Below are 21,930 nucleotides of genomic sequence, written 5' to 3' on the forward strand. Positions count from 1 at the left end.
AAATACAAGTACAAGGAGAAAAATTTTTAATAGTTGGAATTTATGCACCAAATGAAGGTAAGGCGGAATTCTTCAAGAAACTCCACGAAACTCTGATGGACTATTTGGATTATAATATGATAATCATGGGAGATATGAATGGTGTGGTTTCTACAAATATGGATAAAGCACAAAGACTGACAGTCTCAAAGGAGGGGAGACTCCCGAAGACTTTTTTTGAAATGACTGAAAACATGGACTTAATAGATATATGGAGAACAAGGAACCCTCTTGAGAGAGAAGGAACATTCTTTTCTCAAGCAATGATGACCTGGACCAGAATTGATCAAATCTGGATCACTAGTGGGATGGCTCCAAAGATTAAGAAGGTAGAAATCTGCCCCAAAACTTGCTCCGACCATAACGCCGTAAAGATGGAAATGAAACTCACAACAACTGGTCAATTTAGATGGAGGATGAACGACACCCTGTTTAGAGACAAGGAGGTCCACATGAAGGCCCAAAAAACCTTAAAGGACTATTTTGAAATAAATTTAAAGGCCGACGTGGAAAAAAGAGTGATCTGGGACGCAAGTAAAGCTGTGATGCGAGGTTTTTTTAATTCAACAAAACTCAATAAAGAAGAGAAAGCAGAATGAGAAGAAGGAAAAGATTTTGGGAAAGATAAAAGAAGGAGAGAAAAAATTAAGATCAAAACCAAAGTCCCAGGAGATTTTGAGAGAGATTAAGTTATACCAGACACAATACATGGAATTGATGAATCAAGAGATTGAGTGGAAGTTAAAGCAAATGAAACAAAAGACATTCGAATCGGCAGATAAATGTGGTAAACTTCTGGCATGGCAATTGAAGAAAAGGCAGAAACTAAATACAGTCACAAGTCTAGAAGTGGAGGGAAAGAACATATCTAAACCTAATGAGATTAGAAACTGTTTCCTGAGCTACTTTAAAAAACTTTATTCTCAAGGACCACAAAATGAAGAGGACATAGATAAATTCCTTAATAAATATGGATTACAAAAAATCTCTCATCAAAGCAAGGTGGATTTAAACCAGAGAATAACAGAACAAGAGATAGAGGGTGCCATTCAGGACATGCAATTGGGCAAATCTCCAGGGCCAGATGGACTGACTTCCAGATATTATAAATCTCTGAAGGAATGGTTGGTTCAACCGTTAAAGGAAGTCTGTAATGAGATCTTAGAGGGAAAAAAGGCACCAGAATCGTGGAAAGAAGCGTATATTTCACTCATACCAAAGACAGAGACTGAAAAGACTCAACTTAAGAACTACCGCCCAATATCATTACTTAATGTGGATTACAAAATCTTTGCAGACATTCTGGCAAAAAGATTTAAAAGAGTGTTGATGGAGAAGATTCATAAGGACCAAGCAGGCTTTCTCCCAAAAAGGCATTTATCAGACAATGTAAGAAATATAATAGACATTTTGGAATTGCTAGAGGTGAACATAAACACCAAAGCAGTGTTGATTTTTGTGGACACGGAGAAATGACCAGCAGGTTGAAGGTGTACAGGTCGGAGATAAACATTACAAGTTAAGGGCTTTTGCAGACGACTTAGTATTGACCTTACAAGAGCCAAACATTAGTGCGAAAAGGGTGTTGAAGATAATTCAACAATTTGGCCAGGTAGCCGGATTCAAACTGAATAAACAAAAAACTAAAGTCATAGAAAAAAAATTAACAGCTAGGGAGAAGGAGAAATTTCAAGAAGAGACAGGTTTGACAGTGGTTAAGAAGGTGAAATTCCTAGGGGTCCACTTGACATCTAAAAATTTGAACTTGTATAAGGACAACTATGAAAAATGTTGGTCAGAAATTAAAAAAGATCTAGAAATATGGTCAAATTTGAAACTATCATTGTTAGGCCGAATTGCAGTTATCAAGATGAATGTATTGCCTAGAATGCTATTTTTGTTTCAAACTTTGCAAATCCTTGACAAGATGGATTGTTTCAAGAGGTGGCAGAAAGACATCTCGAAATTTGTCTGGCAGGGCAAAAAGCCCAGAATTAAATTTAAAATTCTGACAGATGCTAAAGAAAGAGGGGGATTTGCCCTGCCGGACCTAAAATTGTATTATGAAGCAGCAGCGTTTTGCTGGCTGAAAGAGTGGATGCTCCTCGAGAATACAGACATTTTGGACTTGGAAGGTTTTAATAATACATTTGGTTGGCATGCATATCTATGGTATGACAAAATTAAGGTGCATAGGGCCTTTAAGAATCATATTGTCAGAAAAGCACTGTTTAATGTTTGGACAAGATATAAAGATTTGTTGGAAAATAAAACCCCTAGATGGTTGTCACCCTTGGAGGCTAAGGCATTCAAAAAGCCCAATATGGAGGCTGAATGGCCAAAGTATTGGGAAATTTTGGAACAAGATGGAGACAAATTGAAATTACAGAGTCATGAGAAACTGAAACCTAAAGTACGAGATTGGCTCCATTATTATCAAATAATGGAGGTTTACAAACAAGATAGGAAAATTGGCTTCCAGGTGGAGAAATCAAAACTAGAAACGGAATTGCTAGAACCCAATACTAAGAACTTGTCAAGAATGTATAATTTGCTGCTGAAATGGAATACACAAGATGAAACAGTTAAATCAGCTATGATTAAGTGGGCACAGGACATTGGTCATAACATAATGTTTGCTGACTGGGAATGGTTGTGGAACACCGGTATAAAATTTACGGCATGTAATGCTTTAAAGGAAAATATCATGAAAATGATCTATAGGTGGTACATGACCCCAGTCAAGCTAGCAAAAATTTATCACCTGCCTGACAATAAGTGTTGGAAGTGTAAAGAAACTGAAGGTACTTTCTATCACCTTTGGTGGACGTGCCCGAAGATTAAGGCTTTCTGGGATATGATATACAATGAATTGAAAAAGGTACTTAAATGTACTTTCTCTAAAAAACCAGAGGCCTTTCTCTTGGGCATTGTCGGCCAATTGGTGTCAAAGAAAGACAGAATTTTCTTTATGTATGCTACGACAGCAGCAAGAATACTTATCGCAAAGTACTGGAATACACAAGATCTACCCACTCTGGAAGAATGGCAGATGAAAGTGATGGACTATATGACACTGGCTGAGATGACTGGCAGAATCCGCGATCAGGGGAAGGAGACGGCGGAAGAAGAATGGAAGAAATTTAAAATCTACCTTAAGGACTACTATAAACTCGATGAATGTTAGAATGTTGAGGTTTGGAGAAAGAAAGGGTTACAGTGACATAAGATTAGATTGAAGGAAAGATTAAGAGGACAGAGGTTTGACAGAAATATTTAGAAGTTGCTAAAAAAATTTGGACATTGGGATGCAGAAAGGGGAGGTATGGGGGAGTCTGAGAAACAAGGTTTACGAAAAAAAGGTTATGAAACTATACGTGTTTGTATGTCTTCTTATATGTTTGTATTGTTTTAAAAATTTTGTAAAACCAATAAAAATTTTTATTAAAAAAAAAAAGAAATAAAGAGTAGTGGGGAAATCGGACAGCCTTGTCGTGTCCCTTTCTCTATCTTAAATTCCTCTGTCACCACATTGTTAACTATTAATTTAGCCTTTTGTTCTGAGTAAATTGCACTTATACCATTTTCAAACCCTTCACCGACCCCCATCCCCTGAAAATTTTTCTTCATAAAACTCCAAGAAATATTATCAAAGGCTTTCTCGGCGTCCACAAAGATTAAAACTGCTTTGGTGTTAATGTCCTCTTGCAACTTCTCCAAAATGTTACAGATAGGTAGCCGTGTTGGTCTGCCATAGTCAAAATAAAAAAAAATTCCTTCCAGTAGTACCTTAAAGACCAACTAAGACCAACTTAGTTGGTCTTTAAGGTGCTACTGGAAGGAATTTTTTTTATCCAAAATGTTAATTATATTCCTCATATTGTCAGACAAGTGTCTGCCTGGGAGAAAGCCAGCTTGGTCCTTATGTATCTCTTCCCCTAGTACTTTTTTTTAGCCTTTTAGCCAAAATGTCAGCAAATATTTTGTAATCCACATTTAACAGGGATATGGGTCGGTAGTTATTAAGTTGTGTCTTTTCGGACTCAGTTTTCGGTATAAGTGTAATATATGCTTCTTTCCACGACTCTGGCACTTTTTCCCCTCCAAAATTTCATTGCAAACCTCCTTTAGTGGTTGAATTATCCAGTCCTTCAAAGTTCTACAGTATTTTGAGGTTAAGCCATCCGGCCCTGGAGATTTTCCCAACTGCATATTCTGAATGGCACCTTCTACCTCCTGTTCCGTAATTTTATAGTTCAACATTATCTTATTTTCTTGAGAAATCTTTTGCAATCCATTTGTTTTCAAAAACTGGTCTATGTCAGATTCTTTCTGGGGCCCTTGTGTATATAGTTGTTTAAAATACCTCTGGAAGCATTTTCTAATTTCCACTGGATTCTGAAAGTTCTTTCCATCCACCTCTAAATTAGCAATAGTGTTTAACTTTTGTCTTTTTTTATCTGCCAAGCTAGCAGTTTCCCACATTTATTTACCGATTCAAAAGTCCTTTGTCTCATTTGTTTAATTTTCCATTCAATTTCCTGATTCATCATCTTCATATATTGCACTTGATGTAGCTTTATTTCTCTCAGAATCTCTTGTGAATTGGGTTTCACTCTCAGTTTCTTCTTGCCCTCTTTAATTTTTTCCATTTTTTTTCTTTTTTCTTATTTTGAGCTCTCTTCTTTAATGAATTCTGTTGAATCAGAAACCCCCTCATAACTGCTTTACTTGCGTCCCAGATTACTCTTTTTTCCACGGTAGTGTTCAAATTTATCTCAAAATAGTCTCTCAAGGTTTTTTGGGCCTTCTTAATAACCTCTTGATCTCTAAACAAGGTGTCATTCATCCTCCATCTGAAGGAACCGGTTGGTGTTAGTTTCATCTCCATTTTCACGGCATTATGGTCGGAGCACGTCTTAGGGCAAATCTCTACCTTTCGAGTCTTGGGTGCCATTCCTCTAGTTATCCAGATTTGGTCAATTCTTGTCCATGTCTTTTGGGCTTCAGAAAAGAAGGTTCCCTCTCTACCCAAGGGATTCCTAATTCTCCAAATATCAATCAAATCCATATTGTCAGTCAATTCAAAAAAGGTTTTTGGTAGTCTACCATCCTTAGTGACTCCATGTTTGTCGATACCACTCCATTCATATCTCCCATCAAAATAATGTTGTAGTCCATATAGTCCAACAAAGTCTCATGCAACTTCTTATAGAATTCAGTTTTCCCCTCATTCGGTGCATATACTCCTACTATCACAAATTTTTCTCCTTGTGTTTGAATTTCAACTGCTATAAATCTTCCTTGATCATCTTTAAAAACAAATTTCGGTGATAGGCTCTCTTTTGCATAGATAACTACTCCTCGCTTTTTAACCTTGTCCGATGAAATAAATTCTTGGCCCAGTCTCTTATTGATCAATATTGATCAAGTAACTTGTTTGCTTAATTTATCTAAGGTTTCATAAATTTTACTTAAAACTGAAGTAAATCCTTCTTCCGATGTCATACCTTTTACCCCCGCTTGTGCCGGGTCTTCCCCGGAACAGGAGGGCCAGATGCAGATGCTCTGCGCTGTTGCAGTGCTGCGCTGGTCTGTTGAATTCTAACTTTGCCCGATCTTGTTGTCCTTTCCTCCATAACACTTTATCAACGAGTCAAGGTCGCTCCCACAGTCAAGCTTGTTTTGCAGTGGAAAATTCCCTAGCTAGTTAGAAGTGGAAAATTCCCCAACCAATTGTAACAATTTCAGTGAGCCTCTAGGGGGACACAGTAACAGTCAGAAATAGCGCAATAAAGTAACTTCCCAGCTCTTCAAGAGGCCCCCTACAGCAAAGTTAATAACAATTTCTAGTCCAAAGTATCTCACATGCAGAGTTGGCTGTCCAAGAAATTACATTGTCCATAAATAGTGCGGTTCTCAGAACGACCGTTCTATTAATCTTGGCAATCCGTTCCCAGGGATTGAGTGGTGGTCTTATATCCCTTCCTTCTTTTCCTTCCTCTCTTATTTTTAACAAACAGAAAATACTTTCCCTTCTTCCCTCCCCTCTCAATTCAGGGAGGGAGTTCTTTATTATTTGACGTTTGGGCTTGATACTTTTAGCGCACCTCTCCCGGTCTTAGCTTAGTCAGTCTTTGCTTTGCTCTATATACAAAACGGAAGGTGGACTTCCTGTTTACACCTTGCCGCTTCGGTGCCAAATTAGTCCTTTTTCTTTTAACTTCGAATCTTAAAGCTTGACCTACTCACAGGTTGTTGTTTAATAGCCGAATTGTCCCAGGAAAAAAGGTCAGCGCTCTCCGGCAACAGCTGCGCGGCTTCCCTCCACAGAACTAGCGATCGACTCTCAGCACCGCGTCAAACCCCCGTTTTGCTCCGGAGCCCCTTGCAGGGTTCCCTTGCAAATTGGGAGCGCGCTGAAGGTGCCCGCCGAGTCCCACGGTCACAGGCTTCACCCGCCTGTGGTTTTCGATGGGGTCCCCGCTTCGCCGTAGCGGCAAGACCCAATTTCCGAGGAGCAATTCCCTCCAGACTAGAGGGAATCCGCCATTGCGATGGCACCGCCTCCGGAAGTCCCTGACTCGCAGACTCAGTTTGTGGCCATGGGCGTGTTTGCTAGCATGAGTTAAGTTTAGAGTAAAGTTTTCTTTATGCCGGAGATAAAAGCATGTGTGCTTTATCGCCAGGGTTTTTCTTTTGTAAATAAAGTTTTTTCCTGAGTTCCAAAGTGCTTGCTCCAGGATTCTTCATTGAAAGGTACTGACTCTCCTGCCTTCTTCAACCGCTGCACGAAATTCTCTGCTGAGATAAGATTTATGGCGTTGGAAGCGCACTGGACGTTTACTTAACATTAAACTAATTAAAGTTTAATGGACAAACTCTGCTGATATTTTGGAAACTTGTTAGCACAAGTTGGATAAGGATATAATTAGTCAATATATCCTCTCCTGCACCCCAGAACATTCCCACACACCCAGCAGCTGCATGTGGAGGAGCGAAGACGCGAACCCGGTTCCCCAGATTACGAGACTACTGCTCTTAACCACTACACCACACTGGCTCTCTAGCCAAACCCCATGTCCACAGCTGCATATTTAGTAAGCTTTTGGGTGAACTGCACATCCGGAGTGGGAGGATTACGAGCTGCATATTAATAGGGGAGGGGGAGCTTGGATTTGGGGTGCAAGCAATTTGTTTTTTGTTTTCCCCCTTGAGATGCTTGCTGTGGCTAGGGCCAGGCGATATGTCAATATATTTTCAAATCAGCTTGAAGTCTAGATAGTGAGACTGGTTTCATAATTTCTGACCTGGCAATATATTGCGAATCATGATGTGTGTGTGTACTATGCAAAAAACACCATGTGGGGGGAAACTGTGAAGCCAGAAAATGCTTCTCGAGATTCCTGCAGCCCCTGTGGATTCTGCCGGTTCAGCTTTCCCCTGCCCTCCTGCAGGGGGCAGCAAAAATCTCAATGCGGGGGAAACCGTGAAGCCAGCCAATGCCTCTACATAGCTCCATCTTATTTCAGACATCGTGCTATATTGGTGTATTGCAATGTTTAGCTAGTGATATATCACCGTGTTGAAAGCCAGCTATCGCCCAGCCCTAGTTGTGGCCTCAGAGGGCAAGACTTGTCCACCCAGCTGGAGCAAGGAAAGAATGCATACAGGCACACATTCTGTCAGGCTCTCATGCCAGTCCCGCTTGTCATTGGACCTCCAGGAGAAGCAGTTTCTGGATACTGTACCCCAGGATGGTGATGACTCCACTGAGCGGCCAAGGAGATCTGGCTTTTGGTGGACCACCTCTTCAAGAATGCCTGCCACCAGGTGAGCTGAGGGGGACTGCACCATTGAAAGGATGGGTGTGGGCTGGAATCCAGTACCAGTTTTGGGGTGTGCAGGTTCCAAACGTCCCAATTGATTTATATCTTAGCTACCGACTCGCTCTTACAAACTCCTGCTGTGAGTATAGTAGCACCTTGGTGGAGCGGCAGCGGGTTGGACATCCAGCATACGGTCTTCCTTAGAGCGGCTCAGAAGAACCCAAGTGTTCCCAACCATTGTCTGTCTCTCCCTAGCAAAGCGGCTCTCTGAGACTCGCCACTAGAAGAAGCGGGGAATGAGTTCACTCTCCCATTGCCCCAAATCAGGAGAAGGGTAGTAGGAATGCTACTGTGGAAAGCAGGCGGGATACAATTCTCAGCCCTTGTGCCAGCTCTCTTGGTGAGGGGCTTCTCTCCATTGTGGCATTCCTCGACCTCACATTATGCACCCCAGGGCTGGATTGTTCTTCATGCTATACAGGATGTACCTCATCCCTTCCGAACGCATGGGTGATACTCTGCTTCAGGAGGACCTCTTCCAGACCCCGGGCACGCAGGACGAGCTGCAGGAGATAACTGAGTGCCTGGACACCAGCATTCCCAAGACGATCTGTATCCTCTTTGGGGGGCATTGTTGGGGAGCAGGGCTGCTTGGTGGTTTTCTTTCGCTCTTGGCTGGAGTGGACCTCACTTTTATATACCTGGTGGCTTAGGTTCCTAGGCCACCCCATCCTTAAGGCTCTGAGACACAGCACAATGAAATGCCCACAGTCAAGTCCAGTCATGCATCCAAACAGCTTCACAGCTTTAACCCCCATTTGAAAACATCAGCCGGGCTAGATAGAGCAGAGGTAGGGAATCTTGACAGGCCCGCAGGCCCCACATCTAGCATCATACGTGGTGTCAAGGTAAAGACATGGCTGCAAAGGAGCTTCAAGGGTGCGTTCAATTGTTCTTTGGCAAGCAGGGTTTCTTGACCGCACTTTTGGAGTTGACCACTAGTATTTGTTGTTTGGATTGAAACCATGCCTGCAGAAGGACATTTCCTCGGCAGATCAGCTTTGCAGGCTGCTTCATCAAGAGGGGAGGTGTGGGATAATTACAGTGGGATGGCTCAGCTGGTAGAGCGTGACACTCTTAATCTCAGGGCTGCGGGTTCAAAATGTGGGGTAATAAGCAAAGGATTTTAGGTATACTAAAAACAACAAGACCACCCATAAAATGTATGCTATTGCCATGCCAAAATGAGAGGAAATTAGTTGGAGGGAGGCAAGGGATGGGGCCACGGACCCCTGATTGGGAATAAGGGAACTAGATGGTCCTCGGTGTCCCTTCCAACTCCACAATTCTATGATCCTGTGTCTTAAAGACAAATCTTGAGGAATAGTGTGTGTGTGTTTCTGTTTGAACTTTCCCAGCCTTTGCTTTATTCTGATTTGCGCTTGCGTCCCTACTCCCCACGTGTAGAATTGCTATACCTTTGGATTTTCCTGGACATTCAAGCGTTTCCCGCATGGACACTTGTTTCCAACGGCCAAATCCCGGCGGATGGCAACCCTACCCACTTGTGCCAGATTGCCTGGCATACATTACAAGCATCTAGTCACATAGATTCTCCAGAATCCCGGGGCTAGCCCACCTGACGGGAAGAGTCCGTGACCAGAAGGAGGAGGAGTACCATGAAGAATGGACAAAATTCAAAGATTATTTAGCTAAATATGTCAAGATAACCTAACTGGAAAAGCTTGCAAATATGAGATAGGCTTAGGATTTAAATATGTAAGGATAGGAATTAAGATGTTTCAAGCTAGATTAGAAAGAATGAAAGATGTGAAGTGATCAAGTTGTTGTTGTTGTTTTTGAGAAGATTGATTTTGGAAAACTGTTAAAATTAAATACAATGAAATTCAACCAGGGGGATTTGAGGAAGTCACTTAACAATGTTATCAAGATTGGTTTAATTACAATTAGGATGTATGTACGTTTGTTTGTTTGTTTGTTTGTTTGTTTGTTTGTCTTAATTTTTTTGGGAAAATTAATTTAAAAAACTGAAAAGAAAAACACCATAGATTATCCAGAATCCCAAGCAGCGACATTGTGAAACATTCATAGGAATAAAAGGTAGGGGGGAAGGAGGCACAATGTCAAGCAGGCAACAGAATAAACCCGAGCACTGTGGGTCTAAAACCGGCCCCTGAATCTCTTGCTCCCCACTCTGCCCTTCTAACAAGAACATTCTTTTGCTTGCTGGATGGCTGTGTGCAATGAGAGCTCAGTCACTGAGGAAGGGTGCTGGCCCAGTGGGAGAAGTATGTGCTTGGCATGCAGGCGATCCAAAAATCCATTCAAGAGCAAAATTCCAGTTCTCATGTTTTCTGTATACATGGCTAATTTAAAGGGGAATAGCATGGTGGCTTCCACAGAGTCAGACCATTGAGCCGCCTAACTCCTTAATGGAGGACCAGAGCTCGCTGGTGATGCAGGTCCCAGAACAGTCTCCAGCATCTCCAGGTGAAACGGAAAACATCACCTGCCTGGAACCTTGTAGAGTCACTGCCAATCAGTACAGACAGTGCTGAGTTAGCTAGGATCCATCCACCATCACCCTTTGCCCGAAGCAAAGGCACATCGCTGGTCCAAATCTTTGAAAGACTTTCCCTGCTCACCAAGCCACCTGCCCTCCTTTATGCATTGCCGATGGCTTATCAAAGGGATCCTCACTGCAAGTCTCATCAAGGCAGACAGCTTGATGAAATCTTGGCGCCCTTGCTTTCAAAATGCTAACAGGGACAATGGCACCAGTGGACCTCTGGACTCACAGGGTGCAGCTTACTTGGGAGCCATCAATTGTACACATTTGGAATGGCCCTTGAGAAATGATGGTCTGCCTATATTCAGCAGCTTACCACCTTGTTGTTTGTTAAAAACTTGAATAAAAAGCATGCTTAAAATGAAACAGGAAAAATGAAATTTTGCTGGCTTCTTGAGAAAAGAATAATGCCTCATTATTTGTATCTGCTTTTAAATGTTGTTTCTCTTCTCTTTGTAATGAGTTTTACTGGGTCTGTGGTCATTTTAAGTTGCTTACCTTCACTAAAATATATAAATCTACTCAACTGGAAACTTTTATTATCCAAATTCAAACCCACTTTTCTTTCTTGGAATGTCCTCCATGGGAATGAGATGAGCAACTGGATAGAAAAATTCCTGGAGTGGGGAGGAGGGTTCAGTGTTCTAATAGATTAGATATGGACAGTCCTTCAGTACAGCAAAACTTGACACTTTGAAAGCTTTGAGTCCTTTCCAAAAGGACTTCACACACTATTTAGGGGGGAAGTATGTCAGAACTGACCTTCTGCAGTACTGATTCCACATTCTTGGACTCCTAATCTTACACGTAAGTTAGAGCTGGAACCATCTCAGGGCCTATGGCTCTTGAAATGACCATGACCTATTCAGCAAAACCACAGAATCCACCTCTCTGGTGACTAAACCCCACTTGCGTTTACAAAATAAATTAACAACAGAGGAAAATCATGGAAGAAATAAAATGGCTTTTGAAATTAACAAAGGCGATTCCTTTTATCCACATGTATTACAGGACATGTTCAAAGCACCCCTCAGGAGAAATTCTGTAAGCAAAGGTAGCAGATACACAAGGACACATTGCTAAAAGAAACAAAGGGATTTGGAGGGACCATGAGTGAACAGGTAGTACCAGAATGTACAGAATTGTACCTAGAAAAAGGTTACAGCTGGATTACCTTTTTGTAAACAAAAACAACAACAACCCCCAAAATAAAACTCGGAAGCAGCAGGACTCCTTAGGAACTCTTCAAAAAACAAAACACAAAACTGCATATCCCTACCTAGTCACCAAATGTGAGGGGAAACGTAAACCAGCATCTTACACTGCTTTAAATGATAGCCAGGTTCTGCAATTTTTTACCACACCAGAAGTAAAAGCACGGGGCATTAATAAGTTTTTGACAAATCATGCACTTCATTTGTAGGCAAGGGAAAGCTTTCTGAAATGTACGAAATCTTACTAAGACACACAATCTGTTGAAATGACCAAGCAGCGGACGAGATTCGGGGACAGTGGTGTGCCGCCTGGGGAAATGTTCCTTTCCATTCACCTTAAGCAAAGATGTGGTGACCTTGTGCATCCATAAATAACTTTCAGAAATGTATTTCATTACTTCCCAAAGCTTCTCAATGGGCTACCAAATGGCATTTCTTTCTATTTGGGATGAAACTGGGGAAGCAGCTTTAGAAGAAGGGGTTGCTGACATTCACTGGCCTGGAAAACACCTGATGCCAATATGATGGCAAATTGGGGGTGGTGCATTGATGGAGAAACTAAGGCAACAAATGGGGACATGACGCCACCGGTGTTCTAAAGATACATTTCATGTAAAGATTATGATGGGCTTCTTCACATGCCCATAGCCTCTTACAAGCAGAGGTTTTAGATCAATTTTCTGTAAACCTCTGTCATAAATAGTTGTCACTGAAAATACGACCCAACAATGCAATGCTGGACTCATCCCTCCCGTCAGAGTGCCTGGAAAGCACGGGTCCCAGTAGTTTCCGCCTTACTCTGCTCCTTTCTCCGTGAAAGGCTGCTCTTTAGCTTTCACATCGGAGCAAACCTCAACCCACCCCCTCCCAAAGAAACCTTTTTTATGAGCCCCCCTACTCTGCGTGTGCTTTCTTTGGCTCCTGTCTCAATGTGCAGAAATTGAGCACATGAATTTTCCAGCATCGGGAGTTTCCCCCAAGACAGTGTCGAGATCAGGCGTGTTTGTGTGGCTCCACGCTTGCAGTTATTGGGGCTTTGGCTAAGAGGAGTGCATGCACACTTTCAGCAAGACATAGCTAGTTAGCTAGCTAGCTAGTTTACCTCCCTTTGCTACAGTTTAGATTTCTGCATGCCATCTGCTGTTGTGGAGCAAGTCATCCCCATGATCCCTCTAGCCCAGTGTTCTCTAGGGCGGCCCACAGAAGCTCAAAAGAAATGTAGTCCAAAGAAATGTATGCTCTAGAAGGTCACAGGCTCCCCCTCTTTGGGGTAGAGGGGGGTGGGGGTGGAATACAGGGCTGAGAAATAGAAGAATGCGTTCAATCTCCTACACGAAGCCAGAGCCAATTATGAAGATTGACCAGTTGCTTATAGATCAAATGCATGGATCATGCAGCTGCAAAGAGGTCTACCCAGCTGCTCCCACAGGCAACATGGAATTCTTCTGTGCAATTTACTGTGTTGTTGTTGTTGAAGATGTAAGACAAGCCTATATTGCACTTCATTAAAAATGCCAGGTCACTTCACAACAATATACTGATGGACTCAGTAGAATCAGCAATCAGTACTGGGGCAGGGGCCTTGGCTGGCACCCTGCAATGCACGGCCCCTGCGCCAGTCCTGAGGAGGCTCAAGGCCAGGGGTCAGCAACCTTTTTCAGCCATGGGCTGGTCCACCGTCCCTCACAGCATGTGGGGGGCCGGACTATATTTTTGGGGGTGGGGGAAATGAACGAATTCCTATGCCCCACCAAGAACCCAGAGATGCATTTTAAATGAAAGGACACATTCTGCTCATGGAAAAACACATTGATTCCCGGACTCTTCGTGGGCAGGATTGAGAAGACGATTGGGCCGCATCCGGACCCCGGGCCTTCGGTTGCCTACCCCTGCTCAAGGCAATCACTTCCTGCACTTCACGTTAACGCAGAAGACGGCCCAGTTGTGCTCAGATGCTCAAAATTCCCTTTTCACCTTTGAATCTTTGGAGGGTCTGTTTCAGGTGGCATCGGGACAGCTCACCTAGCAGTGCAGCTGCCTTTATTGCAGAGGCAGGAAGTTTCCTTCCTTTCATATTCAGGATTTCTGTACTCACATAGAAATAATAAAATGGTTTCTGCTGTTTGTTAAAAGTCATGAATGAACTCTCACAACTCGTTGATAAGGTAGCTTGCTTGTGTTTCGAGAAATCGTATAAGAGGAGCATTCATAGGAAGTTGCACTTGACAGAGTCAATCTAGCCCAGCACTGCCTACACTGACTGGCAGCAGTGCTGCAGGGTTTTCAAACAGGGGACAGTCCCAACCCTGTCTGGTGGAGATCCTGGACTGAACCTGGGATCTCCTGCATGCAAAGCAAGGCCTCCCTCAACTCGGGAGGCGTGAGTTCTCTACTGTATTTCAACAAATGCTTTCACTTTATCATTTCATTTTCATCTGTATATTTTGTGCACATATTTCCCTGTATATTTTAGACAGAGAGGAGTAGCAATAGGGTTAGAGGCAAGGTTCAGAGTTAGTGTTGTGTGAGCATTTTAAAGCAGTTGAGTTTAAACAGGAGGGGATTTCACCTGAAGAGATGGCCAGCATCGTGAATCTGTAAGTAGGATTTCTTTCTTTTTTTTATAAATATTTATTAAGTTTTCACAAATTTTAAAAACACATACAATACACACAATACAAAGATATACATACAATAACAAACAAATACGTATAATTTCAACTCCTTTTTTTCCTTAAACTTACTTCATCGACTTCCCCATACCTCCCCTTTCTGCATTCCAATTCCCAAAATTATTTCAGCAAATCCTTCCCCTTAATTTTATCCGATTTTATCCAAATAATGGAGGTTTACAAACAGGACAGGAAAATTGGCTTCCAGGAGGAGAAATCAAAATTAGAATCAGAACTGTTAGAACCCAATACTAAGAATTTGTCAAGAATGTCATCTCATCTGTCCTCCCAGTTGTCATCTCATCTGTCCTCCCAGTTGAACGACGTGGCCCAGGGAGAGAGGGAAAAATAGTGGAAGTGAACAGCTGGCTTCGCAAATGGTGTAAACAGGAACGGTTTGGATTCTTAGATCACGGACTGCAGTTTCTTGAAGATGGACTTCTGGCAAGCGATGGGCTGCACCTCACAACGGTTGGGAGAAATGTTTTTGCCAAAAATCTCAGAAACCTCATCAGGAGGGCTTTAAACTGACTAATGTGGGGGAGGGAGACAGTGCTCCTGAAGGTAGGAGTCTATCAATTGATGAAGATGATCATCCAAATGCCATAGACCAAATGGAGCAAACCGCACGCAGACCTAGTGGTGGAAGGAAAAAATCCTTAAATAAGAGACACGGGGGAATGATTAATGGACTTCAGTGTCTGTACACTAATGCGCAAAGCATGGGAAATAAACAAGATGAGCTTGAGCTCTTGGTACAGCAAACTAAATATGACATAATAGGCATCACTGAAACCTGGTGGGATAAGTCCCACGATTGGAATGTAATAATGGGGGGATACAATCTATTTCAGAGAAACAGACCAGACAAGAAAGGAGGAGGAGTGGCGTTATATGTCAGGGATGTGTATACCTGTGAAGAGATCCAAGATTTAGAACCTCAAAGCCAAAGTGAGAGCATTTGGGTCAAAATTAAGGGAGAGAAGAATAACAGAGATCTCATTGTGGGAGTTTACTATAGATCCCCAAGCCAAACGGAGGACATAGATGATGCCTTCCTGGAACAGATGGCCAAGCATGCAAAAGGAAGGGAGATAGTAGTAATGGGGGACTTCAATTACCCGGATATTTGTTGGATGTCAAACTCAGCCAAGAGCATAAGGTCAAACAGATTCCTCACTGGCCTTGCAGACAACTTCATTGTCCAGAAAGTGGGAGAAGCAACAAGAGGAACAGCCCTTTTAGATCTGGTCCTAAACAATGTTGATGACCTGGTTAGTGGGGTAGAAGTGGAAGGATCATTAGGCGCGAGTGATCATGCTCTTCTGAAGTTTACTATACAGCAGAAAGGAGCAGCCAAGCATACTAGGACTCAATTTCTTGACTTTAAGAAAGCCGACTTCATAAAACTTAGGGAAGTGCTGGGTGAGATCCCATGGACATTAATACTTAAAGGAAAGGGAGTTCATGATGGCTGGGAGTTTGTTAAGAGGGAGATAGTAAAAGCACAACGTCAGGCAATACCAATGAGACGGAAACATGGAAGGTGCTTAAAGAAGCCAGGGTGGCTATCTAAAGAACTTTTAACTGAGTTAAGATTAAAAAAGGATGTGTACAAAAAATGGAAAAGGGGGGAAACCACGAAAGAGGAATTCAAACAAATAGCCAGCACGTGTAGACACAAAGTCAGAAAAGCTAAAGCACAGAATGAACTCAGGCTGGCTAGAGAGGTTAAAAGCAACAAAAAAGGCTTTTATGGGTATGTTCGTAGCAAAAGGAAGAACAAAGAAACAGTGGGGTCACTCAGAGGAGAAGATGGTGAAATGCAAACAGGGGACACAGAAAGGGCTGAACTCCTCAATGCCTTCTTTGCCTCAGTCTTCTCCGATAAAGAAAACAATGCCCGACCTGAAGAATTTGGAGCAAATGATTCAGCAAAGGAAACACAGCCCAGAATAACTAAGGAGATAGTACAAGAATACTTGGCTAGTTTAGATGTATTCAAGTCTCCAGGGCCAGATGAACTGCATCCAAGAGTATTAAAAGAACTGGCAGATGTGATCTCAGAACCACTGGCAGTCATCTTTGAGAATTCCTGGAGAACAGGCGAAGTCCCGGCAGACTGGAGGAGGGCAAATGTTGTCCCTATTTTCAAAAAGGGGAAAAGAGAGGACCCAAATAATTATCGCCCAGTCAGTCTGACATCAATACCAGGGAAGATTCTGGAGCAGATCATTAAGCAAACAGTCTGTGAGCACCTAGAAAGGAATGCTGTGATCACCAATAGTCAGCATGGATTTCTGAAAAATAAGTCATGTCAGACTAACCTGATCTTGTTTTTTGACATAATTACAAGCCTGGTAGATGAAGGGAACGCAGTGGATATACCCTACCTTGATTTCAGCAAGGCATTCGACAAGGTGCCCCATGATATTCTTGTAAAGAAGCTGGTAAAATGCGGTCTTGACTATGCTACCACTCAGTGGATTTGTAACTGGCTGACTGACCGAACCCAAAGGGTGCTCATCAATGGTTCCTCTTCATCCTGGAGAAGAGTGACTAGTGGGGTGCCACAGGGTTCTGTCTTATTCAACATCTTTATCAACGACTTGGATGATGGACTCAAGGGCATCCTGATCAAATTTGCAGATGACACCAAACTGGTAGGGGTGGCTAACACCCCAGAGGACAGGATCACACTTCAAAACGACCTTGACAGATTAGAGAACTGGGCAAAAACAAACAAGATGAATTTTAACAGGGAGAAATGTAAAGTATTGCACTTGGGCAAAAAAAATGAGAGGCACAAATACAAGATGGGTGACACCTGGCTTGAGAGCAGTACATGTGAAAAGGATCTAGGAGTCTTGGTTGACCATAAACTTGACATGAGCCAACAGTGTGACGCGGCAGCTAAAAAAGCCAATGCAATTCTGGGCTGCATCAATAGGAGTATAGCATCTAGATCAAGGGAAGTAATAGTGCCACTGTATTCTGCTCTGGTCAGACCTCACCTAGAGTGCTGTGTCCAGTTCTGGGCACCACAATTCAAGAAGGACACTGACAAACTGGAACGTGTCCAGAGGAGGGCAACCAAAATGGTCAAAGGCCTGGAAACGATGCCTTATGAGGAACGGCTAAGGGAGCTGGGCATGTTTAGCCTGGAGAAGAGGAGGTTAAGGGGTGATATGATAGCCATGTTCAAATATATAAAAGGATGTCACATAGAGGAGGGAGAAAGGTTGTTTTCTGCTGCTCCAGAGAAGCGGACACGGAGCAATGGATCCAAACTACAAGAAAGAAGATTCCACCTAAACATTAGGAAGAACTTCCTGACAGTAAGAGCTGTTTGACAGTGGAATTTGCTGCCAAGGAGTGTGGTGGAGTCTCCTTCTTTGGAGGTCTTTAAGCAGAGGCTTGACAACCATATGTCAGGAGTGCTCTGATGGTGTTTCCTGCTTGGCAGGGGGTTGGACTCGATGGCCCTTGTGGTCTCTTCCAACTCTATGATTCTATGATTCTATGTACAACTTGTTGCTGAAATGGAATACACAAGATGAGACAGTTAAATCAGCCATCATTAAGTGGGCACAAGACATTGGTCACAACATTATGTTTGCTGACTGGGAACAGTTGTGGACCACCGGTATAAAATTTACGGCATGTAATGCCTTAAGAGAGAATATTATGAAAATGATTTACAGGTGGTACATGACCCCAGTCAAGCTTGCAAAGATCTATCATTTGCCCGATAATAAATGTTGGAAATGTAAGGAAACTGAAGGTACTTTCTTTCACCTTTGGTGGACGTGCCCGAAGATTAAGGCCTTCTGGGAAATGATAGATAATGAAATGAAAAAGGTACTTAAGTGTACCTTCCCTAAGAAACCAGAGGCCTTTCTCTTGGGCATTGTCGGCCAATTGGTGTCAAAGAGGGATAGAACATTCTTCATGTATGCTACAACAGCAGCAAGAATACTCATAGCAAAGTATTGGAAGACACAAGATCTACCCACCTTGGAAGAGTGGCAGATGAAGGTGATTGACTACATGGGATTGGCTGAAATGACTGACAGAATCCGAGACCAGGGGAAAGAGACGGCGGAAGAAGACTGGAAGAAATTTAAAATTTATCTTAAGAAATATTGTAAAATTAATGAATATTAAAATGTTGTGGCTATATAAAGTAAGGAATTACAGCTGTTAAAGATTAAGTAAAAGAAAAGAAAAAGGATTTCTTCTGCTTCTTTTTTTTAATCTTCTGGGGCGAGGGCTTGGGGTCCCCCACACGGCCAGCATCCCCATGGAATTCAACCCCTTCCTGAACAGCTTAACTTCTCTTCCCACCCGCCTTCCCATTCTCCCTCAAATCTCATTGCAGCTCAGCTGGTTAGAGGGAGCTGCAGATAGCACCAAGGTTGCAGGCCCGATTCCCATAAGGTACAACTGCATATTCCTGCATTGCAGGGGGCTGGACTAGATGACCCCCGGGGTACCTTCCATGATCATTATTTGAGGATGCTTTTTATTACATTCATAGCCCACTTTTCATCCAAGCAGTTCAAGGTGGCATTTATGCTTCCCTTATCTTTCCTTTGCTGGGGGTGGGGGTAGTGTTGGAATCCCCCCCCCCATACATGAGATGCACCACTGTGTTCCTGTGGAGAGCAGTTTGGGGTCTGTGGGTGCATAAAAAAAACAAAAAGAGCCTTATTGCGTGGTGAGTTCCCACCCCCCCAAGTGGAAATAAAGACACATGACACAATTATTTAAGATTAATGGGCTAAATATGGCCACAACTTTATTGGTTACAGGTGATGAGTGGTATTGGCTTAGGCATTGGTCCTAACCGACTATCCGGCTTCAGCCCGTCCGCCTGAAGTCCGGGAAGGGTTAACCACCAGTAGGGGGAGTCCTGCTGATGCACATCAACTCACCCCCCCCCCCCCGGTAGGCGAAAAACCAAGTCCGGCAAAAGAGGGAGATCCCCGGCCGCGCCAGCGATAAATAGGGCTGGTCACGCCCCCTGAGCCAGCAATTGGCTGTCCAGGGGCTGACGCGGCCGGGGATTCCCTCAGTCGCCCGCAACTCCACCTCCTTTGTAGGCGGAAGTGGCTTTGCTGGATCAGAGGAAAAACCCATCTAGTCCAAACTCACAAGCCCACTCCTGCTGTTTCTCCTCTAGCTGTGGGCTTCAGAGGTAGAGTGCCTCTGTTCCTGGAAGCTCTATATTGCTATGTTGAGTAACAGTAAGAGATGCTGTTGTTCTCCTCCAACAATTGGTGTAATCTGCTTCCCAGGCCTGCAGGCTACTTGTCCTTGTAGCATCGGCTGCCTGCAAATTTCAGCAATGGAGTAAACATGATGTGAAGAAGTTCCCACCAGCATTCTCAAATGAGTTGATTCAAAGCTCTCCCTCCATCTGCTTTCTCTCCAAGGCCACGATCATCTTGGATAACTCCTTCCTGCTCCTTTCCTTGTTGGTGTTTTAAATAATAAATAAATAAACAAACACACAAACAAATGATTGAAGATTTCTTAGTTTACAAAAAAAACGTGCCTTGTCTCTTTTGTCAAGTTGTGTTTTCTACAGATCAGTTTCATTTGTTGTGAGACATTAGTGTTGCATGCAGTGTTGGGTTAGGAAGAACCGAGGGGGAAAGAGGGGGAGGGTGGGGTCGGGTGGCAATGCTTCTCTTCTACTTAGTGTACAGGGGAAACTCGGGAAATTAGAATATCGTGGAAAAGTTCATTTATTCAAGTAATTCAACTTAAAAGGTGAAACTAATATATGAGATAGACTCATGACATGCAAAGCGAGATATGTCAAGCCTTTATTTGTTATGATTGTGATATTATGGTGCACAGCTGATGAAAACCCCAAATTAACAATCTCAGAAAATTAGAATATGAAATGAAATCAGCAAAACAAGGATTGCAAATAGAGCAATATTTGACCTCTGAGAAGTAGAAGCATGCATATGTACTCACTACTTGGCTTGGGCCCTTTTTGCATCAATTACTGCCTCAGTGCGGTGTGGCATGGATGCTATCAGCCTGTGGCACTGCTGAGGTGTTATGGAATAATATTAATAATAATAATTTATTATTTATACCCCGCCCATCTGGCTGAGTTTCCCCAGCCACTCTGGGCAGCTCCCAATCAGTGTTAAAAACAGTACAGCGTTACATATTAAAAACTTCCCTGAACAGGGCTGCCTTAAGATGTCTTCTGAATGTCAGGTAATTATTTATCTCTTTAACATCTGATGGGAGGGCGTTCCACAGGGCGGGCGCCACTACCGAGAAGGCCCTCTGTCTGGTTCCCTGTAGCCTCACTTCTCGCAATGAGGGAACCGCCAGAAGGCCCTCAGCGCTGGATCTCAGTGTCCGGGCTGAACGATGGGGGTGGAGACGCTCCTTCAGGTATACTGGGCCGAGGCCGTTTAGGGCTTTAAAGGTCAGCACCAACACTTTGAATCGTGCTCGGAAACGTACTGGGAGCCAATGCAGATCTCTCACAACCAGTGTTATGTGGTCCCGGCGGCCACTCCCAGTCACCAGTCTAGCTGCCGCATTCTGGATTAATTGCAGTTTCCAGGTCACCTTCAAAGGTAGCCCCACATAGAGCGCGTTGCAGTAGTCCAAGCGTGAGATAACTAGAGCATGCACCACCCTGGCGAGACAGTTCGCGGGCAGGTAGGGTCTTAGCCTGCGTACCAGGTGGAGCTGGTAGACAGCTGCCCTGGACACAGAGTTAACCTGTGCCTCCATGGACAGCTGAGAGTCCAAAATGACTCCCAGGCTGCGCACCTGGTCCTTCAGGGGCACAGTTACCCCATTCAGGACCAGGGAATCCCCCACACCTGCCCGCTCCCTGTCCCCCAAAAACAGTACTTCTGTCTTGTCAGGATTCAACCTCAATCTGTTAGCTGCTATCCATCCTCCAACCGCCTCCAGGCACTCACACAGGACCTTCACCGCCTTCACTGGTTCTGTTTTTTTGTTTTTTTAAAAAATAATATTTATTGCTTTTCCAACAATTTAAACACTACAAAAAAAAAAATAGACAATACAATACAATACAATACAAAGACACTACATAACACTAACACACATTAAACTAACAAAACAAAACAAAACAAAAGAAATTTAAAACACATCAAATAATTTCAATATCTTATCTTTCATTCACTTATTTCAACGACCTCCTCACACCTCCCTTTTTGTATTCCACTTCTGTTAATTGTTTCAGCAATTCCTTTCCATCTTCCTCTGTTTTCTATCCTATAATTATCTTAACACATTCTAACCTTATTTTTTCCCTTTAATATTCTATTAATCTATTTATACTTAATTCCTTATAACATTTCTACTAAAGCCATATAACTTCATTCCAACATTCTTCTAACATTCATTAATTTTGCAGTATTTCTGTAAATAGTCTTTAAACTTTTTCCAGTCTTCTTCCACCGACTCTTCTCCCTGGTCTCGGATTCTGCCAGTCATTTCCACCAGTTCCATATAGTCCATCAACTTCATCTGCCATTCTTCCTGGGTGGGTAAATCTTGTGTCTTCCAATACT

At 43.0% G+C, this 21,930-nt stretch overlaps 1 pseudogene across 1 annotated transcript in view; it reads left to right on the forward strand.

The window, feature by feature from the left end:
- LOC310697839 (inositol polyphosphate 5-phosphatase OCRL-like) overlaps window positions 1-21,930 on the forward strand; it is a 728,228-nt pseudogene that overhangs the window by 63,137 nt on the left and 643,161 nt on the right. Inside the window, exons 14-15 of the transcript in view lie at window positions 7,766-7,872; window positions 8,396-8,480. The product of the transcript in view is annotated as an inositol polyphosphate 5-phosphatase OCRL-like (transcript). The remainder of the gene's footprint in view (window positions 1-7,765; window positions 7,873-8,395; window positions 8,481-21,930) is intronic.

Source organism: Podarcis liolepis, assembly GCF_965112155.1.
Source record: "Podarcis liolepis genome assembly, chromosome: W".
Taxonomy (NCBI): domain Eukaryota; kingdom Metazoa; phylum Chordata; class Lepidosauria; order Squamata; family Lacertidae; genus Podarcis; species Podarcis liolepis.